This window comes from Sorex araneus, chromosome 3 (genome assembly GCF_027595985.1).
Source record: "Sorex araneus isolate mSorAra2 chromosome 3, mSorAra2.pri, whole genome shotgun sequence".
NCBI lineage: Eukaryota > Metazoa > Chordata > Mammalia > Eulipotyphla > Soricidae > Sorex > Sorex araneus.
In genome coordinates, this window is record NC_073304.1 from 108,473,905 (window position 1) to 108,487,257 (window position 13,353).

A 13,353-nucleotide genomic window follows, 5' to 3' on the forward strand; every position below is an offset into this window, starting at 1 on the left:
CAGGGAACTGCCAACCAACAACCTATACATTAATTAGATTGGCCAGAATCCAGAGCACCATACTGTTGAGTATAAGTGGGGATGTGGAGCAAAATGAACTTCCATTCTTTAGTGGTTGGGATGTGAAACGGCACAGCCACTTTGGATGACAGTTTGGCATTTTCTTACAAAATCAAATATACTTTTATTTTATTCCCTGCTGAGCTGTATGACTTTTTCAGGAAGGAACTCTTCTTTTACAACGACCAGGTATTTATTTCCTCCTGGATTAACATGTACATGTATTCCAAACTCATCTGAAAAAAAATTGATCTAGTAATGTTATTTAAATAGGTAGAACTAAATGAGGGGATTCTAATAAAATTTTATGCACAGTTATATAAACAAAAAGTCATTATAATAGCAGTTATAAATCAGCTGTTGAAATAAGTTACAGTTGTAGTATAGAATATATTTTAGCCTTAACAAATAGCATTTTGAAATAAAATTGATAATGTGAAAAAATACTTTGGCCAATTATATTTTTAATACAAAAATTACATATTCAAAATAACTATCTGGTGGTTGTGTATATGTACTTATATTAAGGCTACAGTAAAATAAATAATGTATAGACAAATGGTGGGATGATGGGATTGTTTGTGAGATTTTTTTGCTTATATTTTTTGTAAATTTAATAATCTCTTTGATTAGTATATTTTTATTGCATATTTTTACTTAAAAATAAATGGCCTGATTTTTCTACAAAAACTTAGATAATTATAAAATATCATTTTCTCAGAAACTGTAAACAGTGCATTAGAGGGCAGTGAATAGACAAATTAAATTCACAGTATAGTAAATCAAATTTATAGTAAAAAGCTTGACTTAAAAAGAGGAAAACCTGTGCAGTAAATGTATTAAAAGGTGGTATTCCCATTTATCTATATATTCTTAATTTCATAAGTACATATAAAAATGACTCTTTAATCCCATACACACAAAATATAACTTAAAGTGGGTTAAAAACCTAGAAGTTAGACCTACATACATGAAATTTACACAAAAATATGTTTGACAAACTCTTGAACTTTGACCTCAGGAATGTGTTGCATGAACTACTATAAAAAGGAAAGCAAAAGCAAATAAATGAGACTATATTAAATATAAAAGCTTTGTATTTCAAAAGAAACCACACAAATGCAAAGAGACAGTCTTGCAATTAGGAGAATCATTTTTTATTTTGTATATTAGATGGCACCAAAGTCCAAAATATTAACTCAACCACAAGAAACCAAACTTAAAATTACATATGGGCAAAAGAGTTGAGCCGAGCACTCTGCAGTGCAGACATTCTTGTTAGAAGACTACAGGCACATAAAGTGTTGAACATCACTTACTACTAGGCAAAATAGAATTTAAAACAAAATGGTAAAAATCACATAGCAGAAAGAGTAACATACATATATATACACATATATATATATCACTTGTATCACTTGGAATTCCATGGATCTTCAATTTGCTCGAGCAGGTGCCAGTAATGTCTCCACTCGACCCTATCATGTGCTAGTGTAGCCCAATGGCATCTGCTCGCTCAAGGAACTCGAAGAACCTCAAACTATTCATTCAGGGTCTTGATGAAGAAGTCTGATCATCCCGTAGGTGGGTGGCCACACGGTCTTTTGACATCCTGTGGAATCCAGTTGGTAAGAGCTCTAGTCCAGAGGTCATCTCCAGACGAGACAGTGTCCCTGATTCTCAATCATCAATGGAGGTTCGGAACTCTGGATTCCTTCTCTCACTTGAGCGAAACGTGATATTCCAAGCATAGCTATTTCAATTACTCTTTGGGTGAGCTGAATAGCATTCTTATCCTATTTTCGTAGGGCCCGGGTCTCTGAGGTGTATGTTAGTGCAGGAAGAATGGTGGAGTCTAAAAGATGTGCCCAAAGTTGGAGTTTCTTCTTCCTCTTAACAACCTCTTCAATGTTCTTGAAGGTGTTCCACACTGCTCTCTTCCTCTGCACAGGTCAGGTAACAAGTCATTCGACATGTTGAGTTCTCACCTAGGTACACATAACTGCTGCATTCAGAGATGTTTGTTTCATTGAGAGCAAATGGAACATCAGGAACTAGTCCGTTTCTCATGAACATTGTCTTTGAGAGATTCAGCTGCACTCTGACCTTTCCATACCCATGGTTGAAGTCGGCCAGCATTCGTGCCACTTGACTAATGTTTAGTGTTATTAGAATGATGCCATCAGCAAAGTGGAGGTGGTATAGTTGCCGACCGTCTATCTTCATTCCCATTCCTTCCCATTCCAGTCATCGAATGACATTCTCGAAGGTGGCACTGAAGAGTTTTGGTGAAATGGTATCACCCTGCCGAACCCCTCTTTAATGTCGATGATCACTTCCTTGTAGAATGGTGAGATCCTGGTGGTGAATTCATAATACAGGTCATGGAGGATCCTGATGTGATGAGTCTGAATGCCCTATTTGGCTAGGGCTTCGATAACTGCTTCAGTCTCAACAGAATCCAAGACCTTCTTTAACTCGATGGATGTTAGACAGAGCGGCCTCTTGAACTCTCGCAAAACCTCAATGAGCTTGATCACTGTGTGGATGTGGTTGATCATGCTGAATCCTTTTCAGAACCTGGCTTGCTCGAATAATTGTCCTTTGTCTAATGTTCTGCCAATCCTATTTAGGATTACTCGTCTGAACAACTTGTAGACGATGGACAACAAGCAGATCGGGCAATGGTTGCCAAAGACATCCCCCTTCTTGTACAAAAGAACTGTCCTGCTGGTTTTCCATTGGGACACCTTGCATTCAGACAGGTAGCATGTGAGGAGCCAAGCCAGTGTATTGATGAGTACTGGCGGCAGTTTCTTGAGGTGTTCGGGTCTGACCTTGTCTGGACCGAGTGCTGTATGTTTCTTTACTGACAAAATGGCTTGTCAGATTTCAGAAGGGACAATGATGGGAACTACATATCCATCCTGTGGAATTTGGTATGTGGATAGGTGGACGTGGCTATTGTAGAGATCTGAGTTGAAGTCGTGGATAACCTTTTCCATTGTCCTTCTGGAAGATGTGATAGATCCATCTGGATGTCAGAGGGCAGTCATCTTGGTCTTATATTTGGCGGATATATATATATGTATTTACATATATATATGTATGTGCCTGTGCTCGAACAGTGATACAGTGATATATGGATGTATGCACACTCACACACATATATAATTTCTTTTCAGTGTTTATATACTGAAAGTATTTGAGTATGAAGAAGAACTCTTGTATAGCATAAATATAATTTGTTATAAAATTTATGAATAAAAGTATTTTAAGATTTCTTGAAGCAAAACAAAGAAATCTTATTATTTGATATGCCTAGGCATTTACATAAAGAACATGAAACTACTAATTCAAAAGAATATTTGTACATCTGTGTTCACTGCCACACTATTTATGGTAACCAAAACAGAATCAGCCTAAATAAGTGCCAACGGAAGACAATGAAATAAAGACATGTGATACATGTTTTCATACACTGTTTTTCAACTATGAAAAATTTGATTTTGTGCCTTTTGATACAACACAGGTGGATCTTGAGGTAAATTCGCTATATGAAATTAGTCAGGAAATGGAAGGTACTTATTGGATGTTTTCTCAGATGTGAAATATGAATATCCAAGGCAAACAAACTGCCAAAATATAACCAAAATAAATCTCAGAGCCAGATTAAAATGTATGAACTGAGTGGACACTGAATAAGCTGCCAAAGGAGGTCAGAAACTTCACAGCTTGCTAAAATTTCCATCACATCTATGGAAAGGAAAGGTCACCTCTCTCCCCCATCACCCACCCCCAGATGGAGATTACCCAAAAAAGCTTTCTGCGTGTTTTTATTATTTGTAGAGAAGTGGTGGGGGGGGGATGTCCAAGCATGAGAGACAGGGAAGTGGCACTCAGAAAGAGACAACTGCAGCAAGCACATTTCAAGTGAAAAGAATATATTTTTGAATCACTGTATCACTGTCATCCCGTTGCTCATCAATTTGCTCGAGCGGGCACCAGTAATGTCTCCATTGTGAGACTTGTTACTGTTTTTGGCATATCAAATACCCCACGGGTAGCTTGCCAGGCTCTGCCATGCGGGCAAGATAATCTCGGTAGCTTGCCGGGCTCTCCGAGAGGGGCAGAAGAATCGAATCCCGGTGGGCCGTGTGCAAGGCAAATTCCCTACTAGCTGTGCTATCACTCCAGCTGCCCCAGTGGCCTAATGGATATGGCACTGGCCTCCCTCTAAGCCAGGTACTGTGGGTTTGAGTCCCACCTGGGGTACTGGTGTATAGGGCTGCAACCCCCCCCACAATGTTTTTAAATAAATATCAAAATTATTTTTCATAAATTCAGTATATTTTTCACCAATTCAATAAATTTTAAGCTCTAATTTGGATTTACAATGCATGATGCATAAATCACTAAATCAGAGCACTTGTTAAAATGTCTTTAGAATTGCTTTATTTTTGAAACACCTTTGACCAAACTTCAGTGGAGCTGGGTTGGCAGCTGAGGTGGCAACTAAAAGGTAATTTTTTCCCAGTCTATGGCATGGGTCATGGCAACATCACAACATCTTTGCAATATCTCCTCAAACATACCAAAACTTTCTCCAACAAATAATTCAAATTTTGAACAAATATAAGTGATTGTACTGTCATTCAAAAACATCTCCCTAATTACAGATCAAATTTCTTTTTTATTAGGAAATTTTATTCAAATATGCACTACTTATTACCAATACAAATAATACCTTTATTTGAATTTGTTACCCCTGTTAAAAATTAGGAAATTTTAGTTTAGGCCTTAGGTTTAGGCATACTAAAACCACTCAACTTGTGAATAGATCAAGACATATAGTTAGGATGGATGTCTGACCCAAGTCCACGTTTTGTGACATCCCATCAATTTCTCTCATCAGACAAGTTATCAGTTAAACTTCTGGCAGGCAGGTCTTGAGAACTCTATAGGCACTTAGACAAAGTGACAATATATTCTAAACATTTCTACTCTAAAAGGAAACTAAAACATTTATCTATTAAAGTGACTTTCTTGTTGAGAGGAGCAAACTTAAGAGTGTGTCTTGCATGGAGTCAAGCCCAGTTCAAGCCTTGGCAGAAGATGTGGTCTGTACCATACTTATAGCAGTGTTCCTGAGCACAAAGTCAGGAGTAATCCCTGAGTGCAGTCATGTGTGACCTGAACAACAGCCGCTCATTTTTTAAAATTAAAAGATAAAGAGCTAGAGATAATATTTTAATAATTGACACTACAAAGACACATTATTTATATATTAATTAATTTAATTGATTATATATTAAAATCATATTTATATTGCTAATTTCTAACATTATTATATCTGTGAAATATTTAGTAGCAGGTTATTCTTGGTTAAGGCAATATATAATTTGCTATGTAAGATGAAACAATTGTAAGAGATAAAGAGTAAAACTAGTGAAATTATTTTATTAGATTTATTTAGTAATGAATTATTCTATTACATTGAAATCTTATAAATGCATTATAATCTTGTATTTAATTTTCTTCACAAGTTGCCTGAAATCTTCAAGTTTACATATTTTGCATATTTTAAATCTAATATTTTAAATCTAACTAAATCTAATTTAAATCACATTCCTGGGGTTTACAAAAGATCTGGCTAGTCCAGGTGCTCTGAAGTTAGAAAGATAGTACATATTGGACAGGTCTCCTTGGATTCTGATCCAAATGACTCAAATAATCAGACACATTATTCTACACACATTTTGGACACTTTTATGCTGAAGATGGACACTGTGTTCTACTCTCCAAGAGGGCTTTGTGTGCTGCATCTTCCTGGGAGTGGCCTTCACTTACCTGAATTCGATCTCCAGTGATCCCCCAAGCACTGCCAGGAATAATTAGAGAGTTCAGTGACAGGAGCAATTCCTGAGCACTGTTAGATGTGACCTCAAAACAAATATAATCATAGTAATAATAACAAAAATAACCTTTGGAGAATTTTTCAAATATTTTTCAAAAATTTTAATTTTTTTAAAAAAAATTAGTTATAGGGGGCTGGAGTGATAGCAAAGCGAGTAGAGCGTTTGCCTTGCATGCAGCTGACCCGGGTTCAAATCCCAGCATCCCATATGGTCCCCTGAGCACCGCCAGGGGTGATTCCTGAGTGCATGAGCCAGGAGTGACCCCTGTGCATTGCTGGGTATGACCCAAAAAGCAAAATAAAATAAAATAAAATAAAAATTAGTTACATATACTTGTCACTTATTTAGATTTTAACATATAATCATATCCCTAAGAACATAAAATCTGGTTTCTATGTTGAAATTTTTATAAAGACTAAAGATTTTGTATTAAATCTGGAATACCATGATGCATGTTTTAACATTCAAGGACGCAAAATAATAAACTTGAGAGTCAAAGGCCCCAGGAAATTTATGTGTGATGAAATTTGGAGATAGAGACCCTTTCCAAAAGTCTTGATCAAGATGACATCTTGTTACTAGTAATAAGAGCACAGACTGCAAATAATTACATATTCTGCACCAAGCAAAGGACAAATGGTGCAGAAATCAAGAGTAATGTGGGAAGAAGAAAAAAATAGTAGGACAAAAAAAATGGGCAAAATTCTTAAAGTTGGTTTTCAGGACAGAACTTAGGTTATACAGACCTCAGTTAGTGTTCTTGCTTTTCACCTTTTTATGCTAATAATCTCAGTAAATGATAATAAACATCATTAGGCACTGTCACTGTCACTGTCATCCCATTGCTCATCGATTTGATCGAGCGGGCACCAGTAACGTCTCTCATTGAGAGACTTATTGTTACTGTTTTTGGCATCATTAGGCAAATGCCTTAACATTTATACCCAGAAGTTTCTTGGTAGACGTTTTAGGGTTCTCTAGGTATAGTATCATATCATCTGCGAATAGTGAGAGCTTGATTTCTTCCTTTCCTACCTGAACGCCCTTTATATCTTTTTCTTGCCTAATCGCTATTGCAAGTACTTCCAGTACTATATTGAACAGAAGTGGAGAAAGTGGGCATCCTTGTCTCGTCCCTGTTCTCAGAGGGAAGGCTCTTAGTTTTTCCCATTGAGGACGATGCTTGCTGTAAGCTTGTGATAAACGGCTTTGACTATATTGAGGAAGGTCCCTTCTATACCCATTTTGGCGAGTGTTTTCATCATAAATGGGTGCTGGAGCTTGTCCAATGATTTCTCTGCATCTATTGATATGAAAAGCAACTGGTGTTGGCATGGATATGGGGAGAAAGGGACTCTCCTTCACTGCTGGTGGGAATGCCGACTGGTTCAGCCCTTTTGGAAAACAATATAGATGATTCTCAAAAAGTTAGAAATTGAGCTTCCATTTGACCCAGCAATACCACTCCTGGGAATATATCCCGAAGAGGGAAAAAGGTATAGTAGAGATGACATCTGCATTTCTATGTTCATTGCAGCACTGTTTACAATTGCCACAATCTGGAAAAAACCAGAGTGCCCAAAAACAGATGACTGGTTAAAGAAACTCTGATACATATACACAATGGAATACTATATAGCTGTCAGAAAACATGAAGTCATAAAATTTGCATATACGTGGTTCAACATGGAAAGTATCATGCTGAGTGAAACGAGTCAGAAAAAAAGAGACAGACATAGAAAGATTGCACTCATATGTGGAATATAAAGTAGCTGAGAGGTACAAGCTTACAATGATGCAATTTCTGGCAGATATTTCTCTGGACTTAGTTACTAAAATACTAAAATACAGAAATACAAAACTGTACGGCTGCTAGTGCGGCCCTCGACCTCATATCTCTTCATTCTCAGCAATGGAAAACAAATTATCAAATGCTTCCTTTTCAGCAGGTCCGACTTTAGGGGGGAGAAACTCCAAACAATAATAGTGAGTTTTTTGTTGAAATATTGAATGTAATCAAAGTAAAGTGAAAGTAAAGTGAAATTTACCAGCTACACAGGCGGGGTGGGAGGCTGGGGAGGTGGGGGGAGGTATACTGTGATTCTTGGTGGTGGACTATGTGCACTGGTGAAGGGATGAGTGTTTGAGCATTGTATAACTGAGACTTAAACCTGAAAACTTTGTAACTTTCCACATGGTGATTCAATAAAAGAATGAATTAAAAAAAAAGGAGTGTGAAGATTTCAGGGAGAAAGGAGCATGACGTTGGTGGGATAAAAAATTAAATAGTAAAAAAATTTATACCCAGAAATATAGTTATATATGAAAATGATTGGTGCCACATCAAAATGCTTTCCTTTCCTCTGCTGTTCTTGTCCTTGCTGTGATGTGCTCACATCACTCTCTTAGTCAGTGCAGCATGATTTGCCCCGTGGTGCCAGAGGTCACACCAGCAGTTCTGGCCTCATGATAGTTGCCTCATAGAGGTTATGCAAGTGCTCTAAGTGCTACTTTACTGGGCCTACCAATTAAAAATTTATTTCTCCCTCTTTTGTCTAATTATACACATATAGCTATTGGGGGATAATTAAATATAATTTCTATGTGAAATAGACTATGTGATTATTTGATAGACACAGTCATGGCTAGTGACAGTGTTTCCTCTTTCATTACCTATGGAAAATATTCCACTGTTCATGGACTAAGTATAGACAATATTTCCATGCATGTTGTCTATTAATAAACATTTTCATTGTTTCCATATCCTTAATGTTGTAATAATGCTACAATGAACACAGAAATGCAGATAGCTCTTTAAGAATCGGATCACCCTTCAGATATATATACAGGAGTGGGACTGTTCATATTATAATTTCATTTTTTAATCAATTTTGATAAAATTTTATTTTAATATTATAATATAAAGATTTACATCTCAAAGAAAACACAAGCTCTCCCTTTCACATTCCCTTCAATATTTGTTATTTATTTTCTTGATAATAAGTTTTGAGGTAATATCATATTGTGATTTTGATTTATATTTTCCTGATAATTTGTGATGCTGAGCACATTTTCATATTCTCTGGTTTCTACTTGGATTATGCAATCTTTTGTCTCTTTTTAAATTTTAATTATAATAAAGTTAAATGCATGTTAATATTTTAAAGAAAAATGTAATAATGTACAATTAAGAGAGACAAAATTCTCAATTAAGGTTGTTGTGCTTCCTACTAACTCAGAATCCATTTTGTTCGTTTTTGCTCCACACTTGGGAGGAGTTAGGAGGTATTCCTAGCTCAGTATATGGGGCTCTGTTCTGTAGGTGCTTTATAATTCTGGGGATCAGACCTATGCCTTTTGCATGTAAAACTTGTGCTCTAGTTCATTGACCTATCATTCCCACGAATCAAAATTTTCATTTAATACTAAAATGTCTTTTATGGGCCAAAGCGATAGTACAGCAGGTAGGGTGTTTGCTTTGCACACGGCCGACCCGACTTCAATCCCCGGCATCCCATATGGTCCCCCAAGCACCACCAGGAGTATTTCCTGAGTACAGAGCCAAGAGAAACCCCTAAGTATCACTGGGTGTGACCCAAAAAGCAAATAAATAAATAAATAAAAATAAATGTGTTTTAATTTTTGCTAACAAAAAATATCTTTGAGGTACAGACATTAGAGCACATGTCTAGTGTGAGACCCTAACTATGATTCCTAGAATCACATCTCCTGCCTCCTCCTTCCACTACTGCTTGAAAACCTGTGGTCCCTGAACAACTGGCCAAACAAGACTGATCTCTGGCCCAAGCACCAAATTGTCAGATGTGTCTCATGGGCAGAGTAACTCTAGTAATTGCTCCAATGCCCTCACTTAAGCTCCTATTTCTAGAAACAAAATCATCCTTGTGAACATATAAGGAAGGGAACATAAGCAAAAATGAATAATATTCCTAATTTCATCTTCAAATAGAAAATATTTGCAATAATTTTATCTAATATTATTTCTAAACTGTGTTTCCACCCAAAACTTCCTTTTGTATCATGTATGTTTTATAACAATGAATCACTATTATACCTGCAAACTGTTTCAAACTACTAAGTCTCTTCTATATGTTGAGACATTGTTATCTTCTACTGATAACATACTACATATTCTATAGATAACAACCATAAAATTCTATGACTTCCTTAAAAGGTTCCTAAAGTTTTGGTGAAGCAAGTCTGCAGCCAAATTATGTTACAGGCAAGAAGAACCAGTCTTGGGCACACTTCTCAGACCTTTATTTAAACAAACTGCAACATGAGAATAGTCAACTTTAAGGCTGATTTGAGAAATGCAAAAAATTTCAAAACCTGAATATCTTGCAGTTTGTCTTTTCTCTTACTTTTCTCTTTATTCCTCCCTTCTTTTTTCCTTTCTATTTTCCTATTTCCTATTTTCCTATTTCTTTTTTCTTTTTAATAAATTATTTTATTGTAAATCTTTTTCCCTCACAGCTCTAGACAAAAATCAGATCAATGAGAATAATGCAAAACTAGTTTAAAGAAAAATAGATGCAAAATTTTAAAATTTGCTTTGTATAAATAGAGTGATAACTTGGATAATTCAATAATACAGAAAACAGAGCAAGCTTTCTATTTTAAGGAAATATTTTTATACCAGGAAATCTTTGAGCTCACTTGTAAATTATGCTATTTAGAGTCTCTGCAGTTCATGAATTCATAAAAAGATATAAATGTTATATAAATAATCATGGACTCAGGTAGAAGGTATGTAGATTTATTTTCTCAATTTTTATAATCATAATAAGTACATAGTAATCTTTGGAAATTAAACACTTAATTGTACAAAAATTAAGAATTTTTGGACAACACTCAGCTGTACTCAGGGCTTACTTCTAACAGTACTTGGGAACCATTTGGGGTTCTGAAGAGGAGACAATGGTAGTCTGTGTGAAAGGCAAGCACTTTACCAGAGGTACTATCTTTCAGGCCCCAATTTATGCCTTTTAATATATATCTAGTTTGTCACAATGAAAGATTAGATGATTTTTAATTTTTAGTTACATAAGAAATCATAGTTTTCATTCCTCATAACACAGAACAGCACCAAATCCTATGAATATACTAAAGTCACTGTCCTAGTAAATTTTCTAATATAATGATGGATTCATTATATAAACAAATACAGGACTAGGATTTTAAAATTTTACTTATATGCAGTTTAATTTTATTATGTTGAAAAGATAGAGTATTAACTTAGGAATTAATGTATTTTAAATTATAAAAATAGTTAAAAACTCACCTAGAAAGAAAAACAATACTTAATAAGTTCACATATAATGAATCCGAAGAATCTAATGATGTGGCAGCTTTCTGTATAGGTATGAATACTGCTAATAACTCACTACCAAATAAACAGAGATGTGTACCTAATAAACTGAAATTTTTCTTTTAATGACCCAATGTGAGCAAAAATAAGAAACAATACTTTTGTAGGTGAAATAATGATAGGTAACAGATTTTAATATGAAATGGATTATCAGTGCCTATTTTTACTAATATGAAACTTGAATACATAAATATATGCAAATCCTCAGTGCCTAGATATATAGAAAATGTGTGTTTTATTAGTAACAAATATAGTAATAGCACTAACAGTAATAACAGTAGTAAAACTAATAGCCACAAATTAATATAATTTCACTACAGGAAGTAAGATGTTAATCAATATTATATTGCTTTTAATTTAAACTGATGATAAGCAACGCAGAACATTTTTTCATATATATTTAAGTCATCTTTATGTCTTCTTTGAGGAAATTCTGTTCATCTCATATCCCTATTTTCTAATGTGGTTTCATACAACTTTTTTTTAAACCACAATTTCTTCCTTGGGAGTCAAAGTTAAGTCTTATGGATATGCCTGAGCATATTACTAGCAGCCAGTTTAGTTATAGACACTGAATAGCTTTCTTGCAAATGTTTTTTACTTTGAAAATGGTCTCTATTTTTTTACTTCCACCAAACTCCATATTCAAAATGAAAGTAGAAGAAAGTAGTGGCTTTCATTCCATGATACATGAGTTAAAACATGGATAATTTATCATTGTCATATTTTCCACAGATTCCTATTTTTTTCCTGAAATTTCTATCCAAATTTCAAATAGTAGACCAATAATAACCAGACTCCTAAGAATAGGACCATAATGAGGCAGAATGTGAGATGGCATTCTAAAGTAATAAGATTGGAATACAAAGAGAACTGAGGAAAAGACATTATGGAAGTAAACCGTCATTCAAAACTGGTCTTCTGGAAAAAGTATAAATCTTGTTGAAAGTTACTCTTAAAAACCCTCTACCTTTCCAAACTAACTTGTTTAGCCTAACTCATTTTTAAACACTTATTCCCTTTAAGACACTACAGGCACATATGCACAAAAAAAAGAGCCATAATTATAGAAATTTGTTTCATTCAGCAATGTGTTATCAGATTGGTCAGCTTTTGCTTCAATAACAATCCCTTAATCTCAATTCTTAGCACAAGTACAATTTTTTTGCTTGTATCACATGAAAACAGTAGCTAAATACATATTGTGTGTGTGTATTAGAGAGCAAGAGACACATATGGCTTCTGGGCAGAAAAAGCACATGCCATATCTGTTGCAGAAAGGAAAATATGGAGGCTCAGATAGTGCAGACAGGGTAAAATCTTGTCTGCATACTGTACCAACTCAAAGGCAAAGTCCTTTGACATAAAAGACCCATCTCAGGATCCCAAAAAACCCTCTGAGAAATCTGTTGTCAGAAATCATTTCTCCTCCAGACAGGGCAGTTGGAACCCAGATACAGTTTGAGGACCACCTCCAAGGGGATGGCAAGAAGTAAGGTCTGTATATGTAGGTGTTCAGAGCTGACACAACTGTCTTAGATTTATCCAAGTACTTCCCTACGTGGCTAAGGTGGGTAGAGACAGAAGCAGTAGAAATCCTTCTGGAGAGGCAAATATGTATACTCGAAATAACATCTGTACCTCTATGTTCATTGCAGCACTGTCTACAATAGCCAGAATATGGAAAACAAACAGAGTTCCCAAAAACAGATGATTGGTTGAAGAAACTTTGGTATATCTACACTATGGAATACTATGCAGCTGTTAGAAAATATAAACATTGCATATAAGAGGATCAACGTGGAAAGTATCATGTTAAGTGAAATGAGTCAGAAAGAGAGGGAATAGAAAGATTGCATTAATTTGTGGAATATAAAGTAACACAGAGAGAAAATAATACCCAAGAGTAGTAGAGATAAGGACCAGGAGGTCTGCTCCACGGCTTGGAAACTGGCCTCACGTGCTGGGGGAAAAGGCAGCTCA

At 35.4% G+C, this 13,353-nt stretch overlaps 1 pseudogene; it reads right to left on the bottom strand.

Moving 5' to 3' along the window:
• Window positions 1-2,199: 2,199 nt before the first annotated feature.
• Window positions 2,200-13,353, bottom strand: part of LOC129403480 (craniofacial development protein 2-like) — a 53,322-nt pseudogene continuing 42,168 nt past the window's right edge.